At 51.0% G+C, this 21,552-nt stretch overlaps 1 protein-coding gene across 5 annotated transcripts in view; it reads left to right on the top strand.

The window, feature by feature from the left end:
* Window positions 1-10,354: 10,354 nt before the first annotated feature.
* LINGO3 (leucine rich repeat and Ig domain containing 3) overlaps window positions 10,355-21,552 on the top strand; it is a 107,789-nt gene continuing 96,591 nt past the window's right edge. For 3 of the 5 annotated variants that reach the window (XM_075123099.1, XM_048830920.2, XM_048830919.2), the window contains exon 1: window positions 10,355-10,944. The gene's annotated coding sequence lies outside the window, so the exon portion shown is untranslated. Of the gene's footprint in view, window positions 10,945-12,552; window positions 12,964-21,552 lie in introns of those variants that run through there. The other 2 variants (XM_048830922.2, XM_048830921.2) reach the window with 2 other exon arrangements.

The raw sequence follows: 21,552 nt of genomic DNA, 5'->3' as shown, positions 1-21,552 counted from the left end.
TGAACTTCTGCTCCAATTGAAGTCAATGGCAAAATACATTGGGGCCAGAATTTCATCTCTGGTGTCTGTCTTTAGGCACCCAGAACTTAAACTTTTTCTAAATTGTCTTGGTCCCAAATTTTACAGACTTAGTATCCTAAAATTATGTGCCTAAAATTGTATTTAAGCAGCTGATGCAACATTCAGGTATTAGAGGCTACCTTTGGGTGCCTAAATATGGACTAAATTGCACCCAGTTCTGAAAATGTGGCCCTCAGTTACTACACCCTTGGAATGAAGCTTGCTGAATGCCTTTTGCTAAAGCAAACCAAACACCCTGTGGTACTATAAAACAGGCCCCAGATTTCAGACATCCTGCATTGCTTGGAGGTGCAATTGGTTTTTCCTTCACTGCTGGTTTTAATACTTATGCCTAATTGGAGGGTATGACCCATCTCTATCAGAAATACAGGCACTCGCCCAGAGAACTTTTATTGAATTACTGATTTTTTTTATTAAAAGCAAATGGGATTGTTGACAGTGCGGGCACCTAGCGTTTGCAGAGCACTAGAGACAGGCATGGTGCTTTATAGGCAAATGAAAAGATGACAGTTCTCCCCCCATGGGCTTTAGAATTTAAAATTAAATAAGTCACACACAAACAGTACAGCAGATCACGGTGTGGGGGAAGGGGCCGAGAAGGGAGACAGGAAGACAACAGGTTAGAAGGGGAGAAGATAACTGCTTGTGGAGCAGTGTAGATTTTTCTGCAGAGAGCAGGTTGCGTACACAGATTTATTTGGCTAATCACCTTTTAGAATAGCCCTCAGCACTAGTTATAAGGCACTTTTCATCCACAATCTCAAAGCACTTTTATAAAGCAGGGTCCATGTTATTGTCACCATTATACAGATGCACAAACGGAGACACAGGGAGGGATAAGATTGCCCCCAGGATCACACAGTGACTGGGTCAAGGTCGTAATGATTAGCCCGAGGTCATGGAGCGGGAGTGACTAGAACCCAGCTTCGTGTCTCACAATCCCCTGTTCCAGCAACCTGAATTCTTCCAAATTAATTTCAGTCCCTTTTGTTGTGGGTGGGTTCCCCAGGCAAAGTGCGCTCTAGAGCGGAATTTGAATGAGGAGAGTGGGAGAGCGTTCTCAGCATCAGGAGCAGCATGGGAGACGTCAGTAAGTGGGAGGAAACCCAAAAAACCCAAGTGTTCTGTCCTGGGAGTGAATGCAGGACCACGCCAGGGCCCTCCGTAGCTCCTGTTCAGATCAGCAACCATGTCATCACCAAGGGGGCTCCAGACCCGCGTGGAGGGTTTTGGTTTTTCATTTAAGAAGCGTGGAGTTGAAGGTGAAGCTAGGAAATGTCACGTGTGTGTGTGTGTCAGGACTGGGGCCTGGGCAGTCAGGTCTAGTGGTTGGAGGCAGCCTTGCCAGCCGGGATGAGCACTGAGGGTCAGAGCTGGAGCCAGGACCCAGCCGTCAGAGCCAAGGCGCAGAGCTGGAACCAAGCAAGGGAGCAGGACTGGAGCAAGGCTGAAGCAGAAGGAATCGCAGCTGCAGGTGTACACCCTGAGCAGCCAGTGGCCTGCTGGCACTAGTGGGTGTAAGGTCACACTTTCAGTGCACGCCGGCCAGTCAGGTGGCTCTGCTGTAGCCCATCTGGGCGCATTAGTCAGCCTGGCCCAGGCCCTCTCCGAAGGAGAAGCATTCCTTTTTTGCTCTTTTTTTTTTTTTCTCCGCTTTGATTTCTGAAGGCCCCGAACTCTGCCTTTTGTGGGCTACAGAAGCACCCTGGCTTTTGTTTGGACTACACCCCCGCAAGGGAACAGATGTCCTGAGCAGCACAGCTGGACGGCTCCAGCTGTGAACTCCATAAGAACAGCCAGACTGGGTCAGACCAAAGGTCCATCTAGCCCAGTATCCTGTCTTCCGATAGTGGCCAATGCCAGGTGCCCCCAGAGGGAATGAACAGAACAGGGAATCATCAGGTGATCCATCCCGTCCCCCATTCCCAGCTTCTGGGAAACAGGGGTTAGGGACACCATCCCTGCCCATCCTGGCTAATAGCCATTGATGGACCTATCCTCCAGGAACTTATCTGGTTCTTTTTTGAACCCTGTTATAGTCTTGGCCTTCACAACATCCTCTGGCAAGGAGTTCCACAGGTTAACTTTGCTTTGTGTGGAGAAATACTTCCTTTTATTTGTTTTAAACCTGCTGCCTATTAATTTCATTTGGTGACTCCTAGTTCTTATGTTCTGAGAAGGAGTAAATAACACTGCCTTATTTACTTTCTCCACACCCATCGTCATTGCATAGACCTCTATTATATCCCCCCTTAGTTGTCTCTTTTCCAAGCTGAAGGGTCCCAGTCTTACTAATCTCGCCTCATATGGCTGCTATTCCATACCCCTAATCATTCTTGTGGGCCTTTTCTGAACCTTTTCCAGTTCCAATACATCTTTTTTGAGATGGGGGGACCAGCTCTGCACGCAGTATTCAAGGTGTGGGCGTTCCATGGATTTATATAGAGGCAACATGATATTTTCTGTCTTATCATCCATCCCTTTTTTAATGATTCCCAACGTTCTGTTCGCTTTTTTGACTGCCGCTGCACACTGAGTGGATGTTTTCAGAGAACTCTCCACAATGACTCCAAGATCTCTTTCTTGAGGGATAACAGCTAATTTAGACCCCATCGTTTTATATGTATAGTTGGGATGATGTTTTCCAATGTGCATTACTTTGCCTTTGTCAACATTGAATTTCATCTGTCATTTTTGTTGCCTGGTCACCCAGTTTTGAGAGATCCTTTTGTAGCTCTTCACAGTCGGCCTGGGACTTAACTAGCTTGAGTAGTTTTGTATCAACTGTAAATTTTGCCACCTCACTGTTTGCCCCTTTTCCCAGATCATTTATGAATGTGTTGAATAGGACAGGACCCAGTACAGATGCCTGGGGGGACACCACTATTCACCTCTCTCCATTCTGACCGTTTATTCCTACTCTTTATTTCCTGTTTTTCCAGGACAGCTGCACGGCAACGCTGCGGCTCAGGGAGCGACCGCTGAGCTGGGCAGATGCCCACCCTCTCCCCCAGGGAGTGCCAGAGCGGTATAACGTCCTACCCTACGAAAGGGGAATTCCTGTTAGCGGTGTGCAGACTATGGGCTATGCCAGAGCTGAACAGGTCTGATTGCAGTCTGCAGAGGGCAGGGAGGCAATTACAACAGCTAGGCTATTACGATATTATTTCCCTACGTATCTTTCCAGGTTCTTAGTTGACCCCATACTACGCAGGAGCTTTTCCCTGCTGCCTCATCCACTCCTGGACCTCAGCCCAAAATCCTGCTTGTAGAAGCAGGGGCAGCCTCTGGCAGACAGAACTCCTCCTCCTCCTCACAGGGCCCTGTCTGCAACTGGGCTGAAAGCAACCTGGAATCAGGCCTCATGTGTCAGTGGGAAGCTACTGCTGCAGCATCTTCCCCTGCTCGTTCCGGGCTAGTTCTCCCAGGCCCACTAGGGGTTGTTTGTTGTTTGTTTACTGAATCAGCTGAATTTGGAGTTCATAAACCAAGTAGGTTGGTGCTGCAGGGAAAAGCCAAGCGCTGTCACACTGGTTTATGCTGTGCACGATTCTCCCTGCAGCTCCTCCAGAGCACGTCCTGCAGTCCCCTCTGCTGTTCCCAGTGCTTAATCTGTAATGAAAGGGGTGCCGGGGTTCAAGCAATTTTTGTACTTTCATAACTGATGTGGCAGAGGTGCCAGGGCTGTGAACTGCCAAGCCCAGCGGTACAAATTAGGCACTGGCCGTTCTGCTCCTAACTGTCTTCACAACAAGTAGGCTACGCCGACAACAAAATACCTGCAACTTGCTGTATCTACATAATGCCAGTAGGGGGCGCTCTACTATTCATTCCACTACTGAGCCAGGCCGAAAGGTGAGGAGGCACTGAGGAAGTCGGGGGAGGGTAGAAGGACACCAGCTTGGAAGCCCTAAAGATGGGACACTCCTTCAAATGAAAGCCTCATCAGGGCTTGAGTGCAGAGAGAATCTCCAGCGGGTGGAGAGGGGAGCGTGAGGCTGTCCGCAGCTGCCAGAGGCTGGGGAGAACAGAAGAGCCAGTGGTAAATGAGAAGAGGAACGGGGGGGGGGGGACAAAGCTTTGCCTTGGAGTGGAGGAGTCAGGGCCATGCTAACACCCACAAGCCCTTAAAAATCATAAGCCTGCCACCCCCCAAAAGTATAAGACTGGCTTAAAAGGCATGAGATTTTTCGAAAACCACACATGCTGGGGGGGTCCTTTTTATTTGCCTTCTGGGTTCTGAGCCTTTAGGGCACGCTCGGGTCACGTGTTCAAGCTTTTCTCTGCAGCCATGAGGACTGGAAGCTCTCTTTCTGTGTTCCTGACAGCTGGGATTCTCACCTAATCACCTGACTCCAGGAGCTGGGGCTTTAGGAAAAACACCAAATATTACGAGAGCTGGCAACACCCCCATGTTGGAAATAGAGCAGCCAGGAGCTCCTATCAACCATATCCTGCTGCAGCATTTTCAGTCCTCACTCAAGCCCACCCCTCTGTTTGTCCCCATCTGGCAGTGCTGAACATGAACTGCCAAGGGCCTTAGAATCATAGAATATCAGGGTTAGAAGGGACCTCATCTAGTCCAACCCCCTGCTCAAAGCAGGGCTCATCCCCAATCCCTAAATGACCCCCTCAAGGACTGAGCTCACAATCCTGGGCTTAGCAGGCCAATGCTCAAACCACTGAGCTATCCCTCCCCCTTGTTTCCCAAGCTTTCATGCAGCCCTATTTGAGAGGAGAGACATGGGTCAAGAAGGTCCATGAAGTACAGATGAGGGGTTCGCTTCCTTCCTTAGCAGATTTCTTTTCCTGTCGCACTCAGCTGAAATCCACTCCTGAGTTCTGATCGCTCGCCAGCAAATGTGCAACAGACGGTTGGAATTTGCTGGGTCCTGTGTGAAAAAGACCCAGGGAGAAAGAAAGCCTTACCAGGTTGCTCCTAGGAACAGGAAATGCCTCCTTCAGGAATGCACCTTCATTTAAGAGCAGGAAGATCCTTGCTCCCACTCCCACCACCCCTTCGATTTTCTTTCTATGAATTGGGTGCTCCTGGATATGAGGGAAGGGCTGATAGCCCTGGCTCAAGGCAGGCAGCTCCTGGGACAACTTCCCATCCACACAGCTCTGCCAATGTATTGTAATCCTGCCCTCCAATACCCCCTGCTGTTCCACGGCTGGCTTTCTCCCAAAACTGTGCCATGCTCTTTCTGTGGATAAAGCATTCAAGAAGTTACTGCCTGGAACAATCCTGCTTTGGCAGGAGATGGTCTTGTCCCTGTCTAGGTTCTGTGATCTGGGGAGAGAAAGGAAGGGTCTGGGGCTTGGAGACAGTCACACCCGCCTTTGCTGAGCCTGCTCCCTGGTGGGGGCTCTGCATTGTCAGGCCTGTTGGCCTGCAGCAAGGTGGTGTCACGGTGGGAAGATGCAGCCTCAGTGGATGGTGCCACTCAGCCATCATGCAAACGGCATCGAGCTGCCACCTGGCAGCAGAACCTGACTGGGAACCAGGGCAACTCTGGGAGCAGGACACTAAGGGTTTCAGGAGGGGTGGCAACCCCGTTTCTATTATGGGGGGTCCTCCACATTGCCAGGGCCTCCCCTACAGTATCCAGGATGGTTATCTAAAGCTTGGCCTGCCCCTGGTACTGCCCACCCGTGTTTCTATCTAGATCACACTCATCTCTGTGGTATCTCGGCTCTCCCACTAGTTTGGGCCACACACAGGCGAGCACCGCGGGAATGGGTCATGGCTGGCAGGAGTCGGTGGAGGCTGGGCCCAGCCATGCGGCAGCTGCTTAGGATTCATCAGGCTCACGCAGCAGGGATCAGGCCCTGGGGTGATGCCGCTGGGGGGTGGGGAGGAGGGAGGCTTCTTCAGGCAGCAGGATCGCAAAGCAAGTGCCAGGCTCTCCCAGCTTGGCACCGCGTCCCTGTGTGATGACAAGGGAGGTGGGGAATCTGGCAGCAGGAGGGAGCGCGAGATAGCAATCGCATTCACCCAGCAGGGAGCAGGAGCAGGCAGGCAGGCAGGACGTTGGTCGGGCCAGCAGCTGGTCATGCTGAGATCCATCCCCTCTCTTCCTCCACTCCTCCTCCATGAGGTCTTTAATCTGCACCTCAACCACCACTACCAAACACACACACGCTCCTTTCTTAGCCCCCTTTGTGTGGGGGACAGGGGTTGTTGAGTGGAATTCCTGCTTGCTACAGAGCCATGGTGCCAGGCAAGGTGGCCTCTCAGATTTCACCCTGGGGCAGCGTCTAGCTAAGATGGGCAGTCCTGGCACCAGATGGGGCTGAGGAGGGCATCAAGGAGGGAAGAGCCTTGGAAAAGCCCTGTCCCTGTAGGTCACCTGCATCACCGCCTCTGCCGAGATACAAATATTGTGTAGGGGACGATCCTAAATGTTTTGGCCAATGTAGGCTGTAAGTATCCCAGCAATGACCCACCCCTTCCGCCATCATAGGAAACTTTTCCCTCATGTCCACCCCAGATCTTCCCTTTTGTCATTTTACCCCATCACTTCTCATGTGCCACCCTGAACAATCCATCTCCTTTCTCAATGTAAATGTATGGAAACCAGTCGTCATATGCTTCCCCTACCCCTCAAGTCATCACTTAGACAAGATGGGCGCAGTTAGCTCTGCTCTGCAGTCTTCCCATGTCAGTCGCTGCAGCCCCCTGGTCATTTTTGTTTCTCTTCTGTACACTCCTGCCAAGCTGTTGGTATTTGGGGCTGTCACCTCCCCTGCCTCTTTGCATGGTGCCTCAGTGTGCAGCCCAAAACCGCATTGGCTTTTCTGCTGCCACGTTACATCTGAATCTCCTGTCTCCAAGCCCTTCCTGTCCCCTCGTCCTTCTTCTGCTCCACCCCGCTGCATGTCGATGCTCCATTTTATTTTTTACCTCTTGCATCTTCCTCTAGTGAATCTCAGTTTCACTTATTTTTAATCCCTCTCTGAAAAGGCTTTTTATATTAATTCTTTATCCCCACTGGTGTTTGCAATTTCTCCTCAGTTAGCATTGTCAGTGTGTTCCTTTAATATGCTGTTTATCTCTCCCCATCTTCCAGCTCAGTAATGAAGGGATATTTCTCCCCAACCCCAATCCTTGCAGTTCCCTACCAGACATCTCCCTCCGATGCAACACGAGCCTGTTTAGCCTTTGTTTAAGGTTCCTTAGGCAGGCCATCTATCCAAGCCAATTTGAGTTAATTGAAGAGTGCAATTTTATGAGACCCTGTGTCACATGCTTTACTAAAATCCAGATAGAAAACATCCCCTCCCCCACTAATTTTGCAATTCCCTCTGAACAAGCAATCCGACTGGTCAAGCAAGATCTAGACTTCCTACCTCTGAGCTGTTTATTCCTGAGCGGTGACTCTGTCGCTGTTCGCTGATTTGTGGTCTCGTAATATTTGTTCCGTTATTTTATTAAGGGTTACAGGGAAACCAATCTAAGCTGCAAGCGGAGTGCTAGAGGGCTGCATCTGAAAAGGATACTTTGCACATGCTGAGCGTTAGAACATTAAGGTTTGCACTGAAGACTTGCAGGATTCAGTCATTTTGACTGTTTGCCACTGAATATCAATGAGAGAGAACATGGCCCCAGGACAGAGTGATGGGTGGTGGTGGGGGTCCCTTCATCCCAGAATTTATACAGGTGAGGATCTCTTCCCCAAGGAAAGGCAGTGTGTCTAACAGGCAGAGCAAAGGGCTCAGCCTAAGGAGTTGTAGATTCTATTCCCAACTCTGCAACTTGCCTCCTTCGTGATCTTGGGCTGATCATATGCCTTGGTGCCTCCATTTTCCCGCATACAAATTATGCTAACACATGTCCTAGTGGATCCCGTTCACTGTCCATATGCCCTCCTACTGTCAGTCAGCTGCCTGTCCCAGTTCCGTCCTAGCCCACAGGAGCTGTGCTAAGCTGTTCTCTTCTGGGAGGCCCGTCCATCATACATCCAGCAGGCATAGAAACCTCTTCCAGCAGGCAAAATCACATCCGTGTTTTGCCTCCAGCAAAGAAAGTGCGGGCTTTATGGTGAAAGCAATTTCCCTGTCTCCGGATTACTAACAACACACTCAGGCCCACAGGCTGGGGAAGCAAACAGAGCTTAATTCACTTGGAGTTTTGAAATAGGGTCTTAATGACTAGGTTCAAATTAGCCACCGTCACCTTTTCAACCCGGGGAATTGAAATGAAATGTGATTCTCGACAGCAGCCTTGGGCTAGTCCAGCTCCTACTACACACACAGCCCTTTTAAAACGTGTCTCAGGTAAAGTAGGTATCTTCTGCTTTCACGGGTTCTACTGTTTTCGTCATGGTATTGACTGAAATACATATTTTAAATCCCCCCCACAGGTATCTAAGCCACCCGCGTTCTACCTGCAAATCAAGAGGAGGAGGAGATCTGGGGCGAAAAGGAAAACAAAAAGAAATGACTTTGGACTGTTTTGTTTTTCCAGTGAAATTATAAAGCCATGTCCCAAGGCAAAGGAACGGTGTCTGAATGTCAAAAGAGCAGGACATGATTCTCCACCAGCACAGGTGCAGGGCTGGGTGACAGGACGGGCGAGTAGAAACCGTGGCACCCCAAGAAGAATGATAACACCTGGCAGTTCCCACGGCAGAATTCTGCCGTAATGGGGCAAGAGCAGTGAGAGCACGTAGGGTCTACTGGGAACGAGTCTGGGAATCAGACCTGCCTCCCAGGCCTCGTCAGGGCAGCAGGTCACTGCCTGGCCAGGTTCCCGACCTAGAAAAGATGATAATGATGCTGCTCCCTTTTTGCAAAATACTTCGGGTGGGAGCCACGAAGGGACTTAGGTGAGTGCCACACCACCTAGCAAATCACAGGAACACACAGTGACTCACAAAGCCCACTTAGGCCCCTAGGCTCCCTGTGCACTGCATGGGGAGAGGTAAGTGCCTAAGAATGCCATCCCCAAAAGCCAGCACTGCAGGCCCGGACCTAAGCCAGGCAATGAGAGAGGCGGCCAACAGGCATGTGTGAAGCCCCGCCCCACTCTCAGAGACAGGCACCTCCATCCAAGCTGCATTGGGACACCTGTCAGTTTAAAGAACAGGAGTACTTGTGGCACCTTAGAGACTAATTTCAGAGGAGCAGCCGTGTTAGTCTCTATCCGTAAAAAGAAAAGAAGGACTTGTGGCACCTTAGAGACTCACAAATTTATTTGAGCATAAGCTTTCGTGAGCATCCGATGAAGTGAGCTGTAGCTCACGAAAGCTTATGCTCAAATAAATTGGTTAGTCTCTAAGGTGCCACAAGTACTCCTTTTCTTTTTGCGGATACAGACTAACACGGCTGCTCCTCTGAAACCTGTCCGTTTAGCAATCCCCAGACAGGAGCTCACCCCCCGGAATCAGACAGCTGAGGCCTGCTCCACGGATCCTGCCCTTTGGGAGCTAGACAGTGCGAGCTAACTGCTCGGGGCGCTCACAAGCTGCAATGCTTTGGATTGATGCTGCAGAACTATTCAACGTAGCGCTTGGTGTCCTCCACCAGATCTCCCCAGGGAAGCAGCAGAAGCCCTAGGGCTTGGCAGCTTGAAAACTCCCCTGGCCCAAACACTGAGAAATGCACAAGGGGGCGCAGTCCTGCGTTGGGCAGGGAGCAAGGCTGGCTGGTCTAACTCCTCTTTTTCATCTCTGGCATCTGTGCTTTACAGACATTGACTAATGAATCCAGAATTGTCCAGTGTGAGTGGAGAGGGGACTGGGGCTGGAGGGACATTGCCCCAGTGCAGATGCTTATTAAGTGCTGCTGGAGCAGGAGGTATCATAGAATATCAGGGTGGGAAGGGACCTCAGGAGGTCATCTAGTCCAACCCCCTGCTCAAAGCAGGACCAATCCCCAATTTTTGCCCCAGATCCCAAGTCGCCCCCTCAAGGATTGAACTCACAACCCTGGGTTTAGCAGGCCAATGCTCAAACCACTGGTAGCCTGGCTGAATAGACTTGGCATTGGCTTGGCAGTCCGCAGTGGAGAGCTCGGTGGCCTGGCTCTGCCACTGAGCCGCCATATAAACTTGGGCAAATCCCTTAAACTCTGGCATGCCTCCCTTTCCTCGTCTGTAATGACCCTGCCGCGCCTTTGGAAAGTGCTTGGAGGTCATGCAGCGAAAGAGGCGATCTCAGTGCGGAGTGTTTCTCGGGAGAGCACAAAGAAGGAGCTGACGCAATCAGCCTAAAACAGCCCCCCAGAAAGATGCCCGTGGGGGGAGTGGCCGGGGGCGGGGGCAAGAGGACAAACCAGGCTTGTTGCACCGGCTCCCACCTGTTGCGCGGGGTGTCTGTGAGCCTGGGTTCGCCGAGCCCAGCAGCCCAGGAAGGCGCCTCTTTGCAGGGGTGGCCCCGGGCAGCGCGTTCCCCGATGTCTCAGACAAAGAGCCCGGCTGCAGCTGCCGGGGAGCGGCTGGCCCACGGATCCGCGGCCGCCGCGGCTTTCCCAGCCACGGCGGCGGTCCCCGCTGCCGCGACCCTGGCTGGAGGACGGGCGGGGAGGCTCCAGCCCCCTGCCCGGGGACCGCTCCGCCAGCCCGCCCGCTCCCTGCGCTCGCCCAGCGGCGGCGGGGGGCGCTCGCCAGGGTCCCCGACCCCGCCTTAGAAGTTCTGGCCGGCGGGGCTCGCCTGGGCTCGGCACCGGGCGCGGGGAGGGGGAGCCGCGGAAACCTCCCGCCGCGCCTCGGCCGGGGCTGCGGCCGCTCTTCAGTCCGAGGCCCCGGGAGCGGCCCCCCGCGGGGATCCGGGCGTCTCTCCTCCCGGCGAGCTCCAGCCGAGCCCAGCCCCCGGCCCCTGCCCCGGCGAGCGGGATGGGCAGCCCGGGCGAGCCGCTGCGGTGAGTGCCGGGGTGCTGCCCGGATCTGGGGGCGGGGGTCCGGCGTAGCGGAGACCTACAGGTCCTGGCGGCTGGCGAGCTCCCAGCGGGGAGCCCGGGGCTCGCCGTGCCCGCTGCGGGCTGCAAAGCGGGCGATGCCTGCGGGCCTGAGGGCAAGCGCCGGCTGGGGGTGTCTGGGAGGGGGGCTGCTCGGTGCCTTGGGGAGGTGCCCCCCAGCCAAGCCCTGGGCGCCCGGCGATGCTTGCACCAGCTGCGGGGCCGGGCTGGGAGGGTGGAGGGGGGGAATGGGGTTAAAACAACCGACTGCCCCCCTGGCAGTGTGTGGGGGTGAGAGCAGGGAGCAGCCTGTGCCTTGGGATCTGTGTCCTCCTGGGCATGGCTGGGTATTGCAGCAGGTCTGGTGTCCCCCCTCTCTGCCCCCCCTTTCTGTCCACCCCTCCATCCACCTGCTCTCTCCCATTCCTCTGTTCCTCCTCTGCTCTTTTCCCCCCACCTCCCAGGTCCTCTGCCCCTGGTCTGCTCCTTCTGTGCTTCCACTCCTCCAACTCCTGGCCCAGCCTCTGCTTGAGGCATCTCTTCCTCTCTCTGCCCCCCGCCCCCGCCCCATCTCCCGGCCCAGACACTCCTGTCAGAAGACCCCCTTCAGCACGGCGGGCAGGGGGCTCATCACGCTCTTCTAAAACGCAAGGGGGCTGTGGTCCGAAATGAGCCCTCTCTGCCCTTCACGGAGCACCGGGCCCCCTCCTCTTCCGGCTGCTCTGAGCTGAGTTCATCTCGCCCCCTCCCACGGGGGCAGGACAGGATTGTGCTCTGGAGTGTGCTTCCCCAGGGCTTTGGCCAGACTAGTTTGCCCAGAAAGTGAGCGAAGAGTTGGTGTCAGCTGTTAAGGCCGGCAGGGACCATTGGGGTCATGGTATCTGACCTCCAGCACAGGGCAGGACAGAGAAGCTTCTGCATCAAACCCAAAGCTTCTCTTTGAGCTGTAGCATGGGTTTTGTTTTGTTTTTGAAAGACATCCAGGCTAGCTTGAAAGGCTTCCAGGGATGGAGAGTCCACCATGTTCTCAGAAGAGAGGTTCCAGCCGCTGATTCCCCCTGCTGCTAACAAAATCTGCACCTCATTTCGAGCCTGAAATAAGTCCAGCTTCATCCTCCAACTCTTAGCCTCTCGTTATGCCTTTTCCTGCTCGATTAAAGCACGGTCTGGTACCAGAAATCCCTTCCCCCCTGTGAGTCCTTGTAGACCATCCTCACGTCCCCTCTTAACCTTCTCTTGGGTAAACTACATTGACTGAGTTGCTTAAGGGTTTCACTCTAAGGCATGTTTTCCAGTCCTCGAATCACTCGTGTATCTATTTTCTGAACCCTTTCCAATTCCCTGCTGCCCAGAGTCTGTCTGCTCCCTTCTGCAAACGATTTTAAAGTTAGGTGGATGCTTCCTCTCAAAGATCCTAGTTTCAGTTTCAACGCCAATGCTGTGGGATTGTGTTTCGCGCGGGGGAGGCTGTGAGAAGAGGAGCCTAGGTAGGGTGCCCAGATGTCCCGATATTTGGAGCTTTTTCTTATATAGACACCTATTACCCCCCACCCCCGTCCTGATTTTTCACACTTGCTGTCTGGTCACCCTAGCCTAGAGGAAGAGGGGGAAAAGCAGAGAATGGGGCAGAGTGAAAATCCAATCTAGCGAGAGAGAGAGACAGACAGACGCTGAACGAAAGGGAGGAGAGAAAGAGAAACACGACTGGATAAATGACTACAGACAACAGAGTAACCATGTACAGCCCGGTGGTCACATACGCCACAGTGGATATTGAACCTGAGACCTGCTGCACCAAAAATCCCTTATCCCTCGAGCTAAATAAATAGCTGCTTTGTTTGGATGTAGCTGGCTGGTCCAGTTGCTGGAGCCAGCCACTAGAAGGAGACGTACGCTGCCAGCATATGAAACCCATCTCTGCCAGCCTTGTTCAGGGGCGTTCTAGGGCTATCCGAGAGCGCACACATTTATTGTCTGCTTTGGGTGAGTTTTTGGTGCTTGGGTTTTTGTCTGTCGGTTGTTGTTTTTGAATACAAGGACGCTGTTGTCAGGGCGTGGGGAGCAGGGGGTTAAACGTTTGGTGTCGTCCCTCTAGGGAAAAAAGCAGCCTGAAGTTTTGTGAACGCACTGGCTCTGGGAGGTGCCCGTCCCTAGCCCTGCTGGACCAAATAAAGTTTGAAACAGCCTCTGTCCTCCTGCTGTGGGAAGATTTTTCCCAGGCCTGAAACACTGGAGGTGGGGCAGAAAGGGCTGGAGGTTTGAAGAACACCCATGCTGACGGTGGGGAGGGGAGCACGAGTCCACTCTCATCTGGGGGATGAGAAGGGAAGGAGAAGTCTGGAGCTGAGTTGCTTTTCCTTGTGGGGCTTGGGGAGTGGAGGGATCTGACCCCAAGGACCCCCCCCTGCCTGCCTTCAGGCCTGGCTGAGTCCACACGGGACTCCAAGCAGGCTGGCTCTGGGGAAAGGGAGTGGGTTGTATGGCCAGCAGGGAGATGCTGCCTCCTGTCATCTCCATCTGCAGCCAGGCAGTTTCCTGAGCCGTCCTGCCAGGCACTCGGAAGATGAGCAGATCTCGTTACAAGCCATGGCCCATAGCATGGTCCTTGCCCGGCTGCCACGCTCTCTAGTCACGGAGCAGCACAGCAGAGGGGGAGCTCGCACGGTCTGTCTCGTCATGCTTCCGCTGGGGGAGTCCACGGCTGTTGGCCGAACCTCACGTGGCTTCATTTCAAGCGTCTGCGCTGAGCACTTGGCCTGTGCTTCCGAGGTCATTCTTTGGGCCTGGGGCGCATTGGGCAGGGAGGGGAAGCTTTGGGCAGAAGAGGGAGGACAGGAAATTCTTCCCTGTGGAATTCCAGGGAATTCCTTCCTCGTGCAGAGCAAGACCCCTCTGCCTTTAAGATCCAATGGTGGCGATGCTCACTGAAGGGGGCTCTGAGGAGACGCGCTGAAGGCATGTTAAAAAGCCTTAGGAAAGCAGGACTGAGTGACGGGATGGGGTGAATTGATGCCCAAGTCCCCCCCGTTCCCCCCCCGTGCTGGTCTGACACCCGAGTAGCAGCGCGTGGACGTGGTTTCCCTCTGAGTGTATCAGTGGCGTGTTGTTTGCTGCGGTGGGTTCTGTACAAGTGGGAGTGGGGGTGGTCTTGTGGTTCAGGCACTGGACTGGGGCTTGGAGAACATGGGCTCAGCTTCTGGCTCCTCTGCAGACTCCCCGTGTGACCTGGAACATGTCACTGAATCTCTCTGTTTCCCCCTGTTCCAGCTCTGGCTCAGTCTCCCCTAGTGAACCGTCATCAGGTAGGTGTATTGGACCCAGCCTTTGGAGCCTCCCTTCTAAGCCAACTGGCTCTGAGCAGCTTCCAGGCGTCTCTAGTCCTGGCCTCTCAGGTCCACTCCTAGGGTGCCCGCACCCTCTCTGGCACCTCTTCCTTGAGCGGTGGGAACCCCACGGTAGCATTGCCCGCACCTCAAGACCAGTGCTGTGCCCCCCCAGTAGCTTGTGTCTGCTCCCATCTGAGCTCCCCCCTCATGGGCGCTCTGATGGATAGGCATAAACTGACACCAGTCTCCTCCAAAGTGTAGCGCAGAATTGCTAAATTAGCTGCATTGTGGGTAGATCTGAACAGCCTGGGGCTTTGGAAAAGTTTGGCTCCGCTACACAATTTTGTGGATTGGTCATTGTTGTGAGTATGAGAGTCTTAACCCTCCTCTGGTTTATCTGGAATTCTGCCTTGTTGGAGACAGGCTGTTGGATGGGCAGGCCCATTAATCTCGTCCAGTTTGGGAATTCCCTTGTGAATGAATCAAGTGAGCCATTTCTGGTCCTCCCTTGTCTGATCTCAGTTGGGAGAAAGAAGCAATAGAAGAGAATAACCTCTTAAGAAAATCCCATTTTCCTATGAATGTTTCTATTAATAAAAGTCAAAAGGAGTAAAAAGACACCAAACAACCACCCAGAAAACAGAACTGCCCCTAGACCGAACCTTCTTTCCATGAGACACTAGCTCATCTTTAAAGCTGAAATGCCGGCTTCTATTGTTGGCCTTAAAAATGAAGCTACTTTGACCCTCCGCTTTTTCAGTTGTGAGTTACTGTGGCCATTTTGTGATCACACATTTTGTGCGTTGTGGTCCAGTGGGCAAAGCACAGGGCTGGGAGATAGAACACTTGGGTTCTATTCCTGTGTCTGCCACTACCTTTCTTTTATCACCTTGGGCCAGTTACTTAACCTCTCTGTGCTTCAGTTACCCCTGCATAAAATGAGGGTAATGATGATTGATTATTTGAATTGTGGGGGTGCCTCCCCACTGTGAGAGGTGCTGTACAAACATAACAAAGAGATCGTGCTAAGTATGACTTCATTTTTATTATCTTTAAAATTCCAAGCTATGGTGGGCTGTAATGCAAACAGCAGTGTGATACAAAAGCAAGTCTGATGATTACATGTAGATATGCGAAAGAGTTAATTCAATACAAGAAATGTGAACTGTGTCCTTCAATACGATTGTATAAGGATAGTTAAAAACCTGATAGGAAGCTGCCAGTTTGACAGCCTCTTGATTGATTTGGTTTAATTTAATCTAATTTATGTATTCATAGGCATTTCTATGGTGCTCATTAAGACCTGGGGAGAGTGGTGGGGAGAGAAACTGCCATTGGAAAAGAGATGGCACAGAGAGATGAATTTTAGATCCAAACTGCACCAAAGAGTCAGGGGTTGGCTCTGGGGTTCCAATATATCGGAATGCAGGGAATTTTTCACGTGTGGCCAACTATTATGTTCTTACTGCAAATCTCAGGATGTTTGAAGTCTGTTTTAAGGCCCTATAAGATTGCAGGAGAATCTCTGCTTTCCTTTTAAAAACAAAAAAGTTAAACTGCAGCCATAGTGGTTGCAGAGAAAAGCTTGAAACCTGTGACGTGAGCGTGACCAGCAGGCTCAAAAACCGGAAGACAAATGAAAAGGGCCCCAAATTTATTATTTCTTTTTAAAACAAAAAACCTCAAGATTTTAAGCCAATCCCATGACCTTTTTAGGGGATGATTCAGGATTTCTGAACGCTTGGGATGGCAGCAATGAGTAAGTTAAATTCAGTGAGCTAAAATTCTTCTCCCATTAACGCTCATGCAACTCAGCTGGCTTCAGTGTAGCGGAGAGCAGAATTGACTCAGCCTCAAAATTAAGACAAGAATTTGCTGTGCTACGGGTTGGAAAGTCTGTGGGCCTTTCCCAGGCTTTCCAGTGGGTGAGCTGAGCTTCCTACAACTTACGCATCCCGCAAGGTGCGCCGTGCCCTCAGCTCTTATCGGGAGTGCCTCGCAGCTCTCAGGAGGTTCTTGGGGCCCAGTCATGGCAGGTCTTTACTTCCCAGCCACAGAGTCCAAGCAGACCCCCTACCAGTTTTCTCTGGGTAAAGCACTAGCGGTGTTCTCCGTTATCCTGTTACCACTCAAGAAAGAGATTTTGGAGTCTTCGTAGAAGGTTCTTTGAAAAGGTCTGCTCAGTGCTCAGCGGCAGTCAAAACAGCGAACAGAACGTTAGGTGCCATTAGGAAAAGGATAGATAAGACAGAAAATACCATAATGCCACTAAGTAAATCCACGATGCCTTGAATGCTGCATGCAGTTCTGGTTGCCCCATCTCAAAAAAGAAATGCTAGAATTGGAAAAGGTATGGAAAAGAGCAGCAAAAGTGTAGGGGGATCGAACAGCTTCCGTATGAGGACAGATTAAAAAGACTAGGACCGTTCAGTTTAGAAAAGCGACAACAAATGGGGGAGATGAGAGAGGTCTATAAAATCACGAATGATGTGGAGAAAGTGAACGGGGAAGTGTTATTTACCCCTGTGACGTTGCACTCTAGATGATGTTATGAAAACATGCTAATGAGTGTGAATATAACGTAACTGGAATATTCTTCATGCAAAAGGTCTCTAGTAAGGTATCATTACAAAGCTTATAATCTACTGAGTGTGGTCATCCTATTTGTGTGCATGTATCATTCTTGTATCTGAAACTAGAAATATGAAATATAACTCTGAGGGCCTATTGTAATTACGCAAAGTGTGGGCCGTTAATGGTGGTTTGGAATCTTGATGGCTCCCATCAGCCAGGACAATTGACTGTGGATGGCTCAGTTTGCAGGTAGGCCTTCCTGTGAGTCAGGCTGGAAGGAATGAAGGCTTGGGGGTCTCACAGGACATGTGACCTTGTCACCTGGTACTGGAATCCATCTTAAACCTGGTGTTTTTCCATTGAGAAGGCGGGGTGGGGACCCAGAGAGACAAAAGATTCCCGCCTTGTGCAAAGCCATATAAGAGGGTGGAACAGACCAAAGGGGGCTGCAATCATGAGAAATCCCCTCGCTACCACCTGAGCTGGAACAAGCTGTACCAGGGGAAAGGATTATGTCCAGTCTGTGATAGAAGCTTATTGGAACATCTGAGGGTGAGGTTTTATCTGTATTCAGTTTTCTTACTGTATTAGGCATAGACTTGCGTGTTTTGTTTTATTTTGCTTGGTAATTCACTTTGTTCTGTCTGTTACTACTTGGAACCACTTAAATCCTACTTTTTGTATTTAAGAAAATCACTTTTTACTTATTAATGAACCCAGAGTATGTATTAATACCTGGGGGAGGGGGGGCAAACAGCTATGCATATCTCTCTATCAGTGTTATAGAGGGCGAACAATTTATGAGTTTACCCTGTATCAGATTTATTCAGGGTAAAACTGATTTATTTGGGATTTGGACCCTACTGGGCATCTGAGTGTTGGAGACAGGAACACTTCTTACGCTGCTTTCAGATAAGCTTGCAGTTTGTGAGAGGTGGTTCAGATCTGAGTCTGTGTTTGTGGCCGGCAAGCGTGTCTGGCACAACCAGGCAGGGTTCTGGAGTCCCACGCTGGCAGGGAAAGCAGGGGCAGAAGTAGTCTTGGCACATCACTTGGCAGCCCCAAGGGGGTTTCTGTGATCCAACCCATCACAATCCCGTCACATAACACAAGAACCAGGGGTCACCCAATGAAATTAATAGGCAGAAGGCTTAAAACTAATATAAGGAAGGACTACTTCACACAGTCAACCTGTGGAACTCATTGCCAGAGGCTTTTGTGAAGGCCAAATGTATAACAGGGTTAAAAAAAGAATTGTATCAGTTCATGGAGGGTAGATCCATCAATGGCTATTGGCCGAGATGTTTAGGGATGCAACCCCATGCTCTGGCTGTCCCTAAACCTCTGAGTGCCAGAAGCTGGGACTGGATGACAGGAGATGGATCACTCAAGATTGCCCTGTTCTGTTAATTCCCTCTGAAGCATTTGGCATTGTCCGCTGTCAGAGGCAGGATACTGGGCTAGATGGACCATTGGTCTGACCCAGCATGGCCATTCATATGTTAAGCTTATGGAGATATTGAAACCGGAAAAGGCATTTTTAAAGTTTGCTTGGAGACATCTGGCTTTATTAGTGATGTATCTATTGCTCTGAGGCCATATAACTAATCACTGCAGTCCCCCCTCTAAGCCATGTTACAGGCCTGAATTAAACATTTAATTTGGAAGCTGATTGCACAGAAGGACAAGGGCATCTGGCTGTATTTGCACTCGGTATTTAAAGACTGGAAATTGATCCTATTGGAATCAATGTGGCCTCTTCTAATCTATTTTTCATTGGCCTGTGAATAACCCCTGCTCAATCCAGCACTCCCCGATCTGTCTGTGGGAGTTTGTGGCATGTTCTCTGAGCCTGTCTCATTGCTCAGAGCGGTGTGCTGAGACGCTTGTTCTATTTCAGGAAGTCGCTTTTTTTTTTTTTTTTTTGAGGCAGGGGAAGACTGGGCGAAATGAACAGACCGTTGCGAACAGTCTGGAATAGTGGCGCAGCGATGAGCTGTGCTGCCAATGACTTCCGATCTGTTTGGGTTTTCATATCATGCCCACCCTCACTGTTGTAACCGAGCACCTCCTTGCTATTTCAATTGTCTGAAACTTGCAGCTGACTCTTGACAACTCTTCCCAGTTGGCAGCGTTGATCGTAGTGTGTCTGGTGAAGCCTTTGGATTCAGCTGGGTGATGCCCCGAATGTTGTGTACTCTCATGGTCACTGGTGACTGTCTTGGTCCAGTCGCTAAGCACGTTCTGTCTCGTAAAATTTGGGAGTAGTTGATGGTGTCATTCTACTGGATCATAGCTGCCATGGGAGGCTGTAGCACGAGAGGAAGGTGATCTCTCACCTACAAAGGGCCAGTACTATGGAGGACGTTGAATATTAGCGCCGATGTCTTGAACTGGATTCTTTAATATTTGCAGTGACTTTCCATATGTACCTATCAAGGACCTGATGCTGTCCTGGTGACTTGAATTTTGATCTGCTATAAGCCTGTATCCCAAATCTCTTTACAGAGTTAAAGTGACCCAGAGGAGTATTGTGGCTGAGCAGGGAAATATCCTTGGTTCCACTCCCAGCTCTGCCGTTGGTTCACTGTGTGACCTGGGGCAAGTCATTTCACTGTGTGCCTCAGTTTCCCTGCCTTTACAATGGATGTAATAGTACTTGCTTTGTGGTGTCGTACATATTCTTGTCCAATTGGCTAACCACTCTAACTGCCTTTTTGTGCTTCTCCACTCACCACTCTTGTACCAGCCAGCCCCTTGATTAATCACTGATGCTACGTTTTTAATAGGGAGAGGATAATACTTCTCTACCACTGTCCTAGGAGGGCCGTGAGTCTTAATGAATGAATGTGTGTAAAGCACTTTGAGATGCTTATATGGAAAGAGCTGTTGAAGTGCAATGTGTTACTGTGAATTAATTACAGACCGCCATGGTGCAAAGACATTGTGTAGTGAAGAAAGGGTAGTGGGCCAAGCCGCAGAGGGGCAGCAAAACGAACAGGCGAGGGAGAGAAATGTTTTAAGCTGAGATTTGAAAAAAAGACAAAGGAAAGCAATAAACCTACAAGAGATCTTGGAAAGGTGACAACGCTGGCTCTGGCTGGCTGTGTTAGGAGCATTGATTTTTTGACTTCTGGGCTTTATCGGTTGAGTTTTGCGGGAGGCTATTTTTCAAGTGTTTCGGTACAGTTTACCTTTATAGACAAAGGAAATCCTTCCGCAAGGATTGACTCCCAGGATTGCAAGTGCACCCAGAACACACCCGTTCAGGAGGCTACACGTTAGACATAAGCAATGTCAGCTGACTAGGGGCACAGTTGCAGGAAAGCCCTGCATGTCTGCAACGGTGTGCTACTGTCTACTCGTGGCTGGCTGATAGACAGCCTCAGAGACCTATGACGGCTGCACACTCCGAGATCTCCTTTGGCAAAGGCGGTGGTGGAGCCTTGTGTCTTTGGAATGGAAAGGCCCGGGGTCTCGTCCTCTCTCATGCACAAGATCCAGTTAGCGATTGTCTGTTTCTGCAGCACGTGGATTTGTTTGTGAGTTCTAGGTCCCCAAGAAAAATGTGATCAGCCGCCCCGGACAGGCTCAGGGGATCCAGTGGAGCTGCAGTTCTGGAAGCATTGCTTTGCTTCTCTATCTTGGCTGCTGGGTGGGCTCGGCAGCCTTGTATGTTTCTCTCCTTTAATCATGTCACTATCCTAAAAGTGGCATTGCTGGAAGTCCTGTCCCCAGGGCAGGGTATCCAGCTTGGTTTTCTGCACCAGGCCTAAGGAGTGTATCAGTCCCGGAGTGCACTGCCTCTCATCTTTGATCCCTTAAGGGATATCCCAGGCAGAGCAGAAGAATGATGCCCAGGGATCTGCAGGCATTACACTGGGAAGTGGGTTGAATAGCTTATGGGCCTAATGTGTAGGAGCTAAGAAATCGTATCTCTCATCAGAGGAGCCCAAAGAGCTTTACAAATACTCACTAAACCTCTCTCTGGGGCAGGTGGTGTTATGCCTCCCCATTTCAAGGTGGGGGAACTGAGGTAAGCAACTTGCACCATAACACAGCTAGACGGTAGCAAAGCCAGGAATCGAACCCAGGTGTTTCCCCTCCATGTACACTGCTGTATATGCTAAACCATGCTGTCCACAGCACACGCTCAGTCGCTGCTGGGAAGATCTACCTGCTAGATAGACAGGGTCAAATTCTGTTCTCGTTTACAGCAGTGTGAATGTGGAGCAAATCCATGGACATTCGTCTCCTTGTTGCAGATTCGCACTGGCGTAGCTGAGAGCAGAACCTGGCCCAGACAGTATAGCTAGGGAGAGATTTTACTCTGTGTGTGTGTAATATATCACACACACACACGCAAGTAAGGATTTGGTTTTAATAGAATTCCTATCCGTACACATGTGCGGGAGAGAGGACTATGTTACAGGCAGATGGAAGATGGAATGGAGAAATCTTAGCTGTACTTAGCTACCCCAAGGAAACTGCAATCTATTGCTTTGCCCTCCTGTTTGTACAGCACCAGTCGCACTGTCATTGCTCAACAAACCCCTACTACAAGAGTGGAAATGCCGGCTTCTCTGAAATGGCCGTATTTCTCCTCTGGGCTTGGCGATTCAGTGAGATAAGAAAGCTCTGTCTTCATCAAGCTGTTACTTCCCATGCCACT

The sequence above is a fragment of the Caretta caretta genome, chromosome 25 (genome assembly GCF_965140235.1).
Source record: "Caretta caretta isolate rCarCar2 chromosome 25, rCarCar1.hap1, whole genome shotgun sequence".
Lineage (NCBI taxonomy): Eukaryota > Metazoa > Chordata > Testudines > Cheloniidae > Caretta > Caretta caretta.
This window is presented reverse-complemented; position numbering and strand designations above follow the sequence as displayed.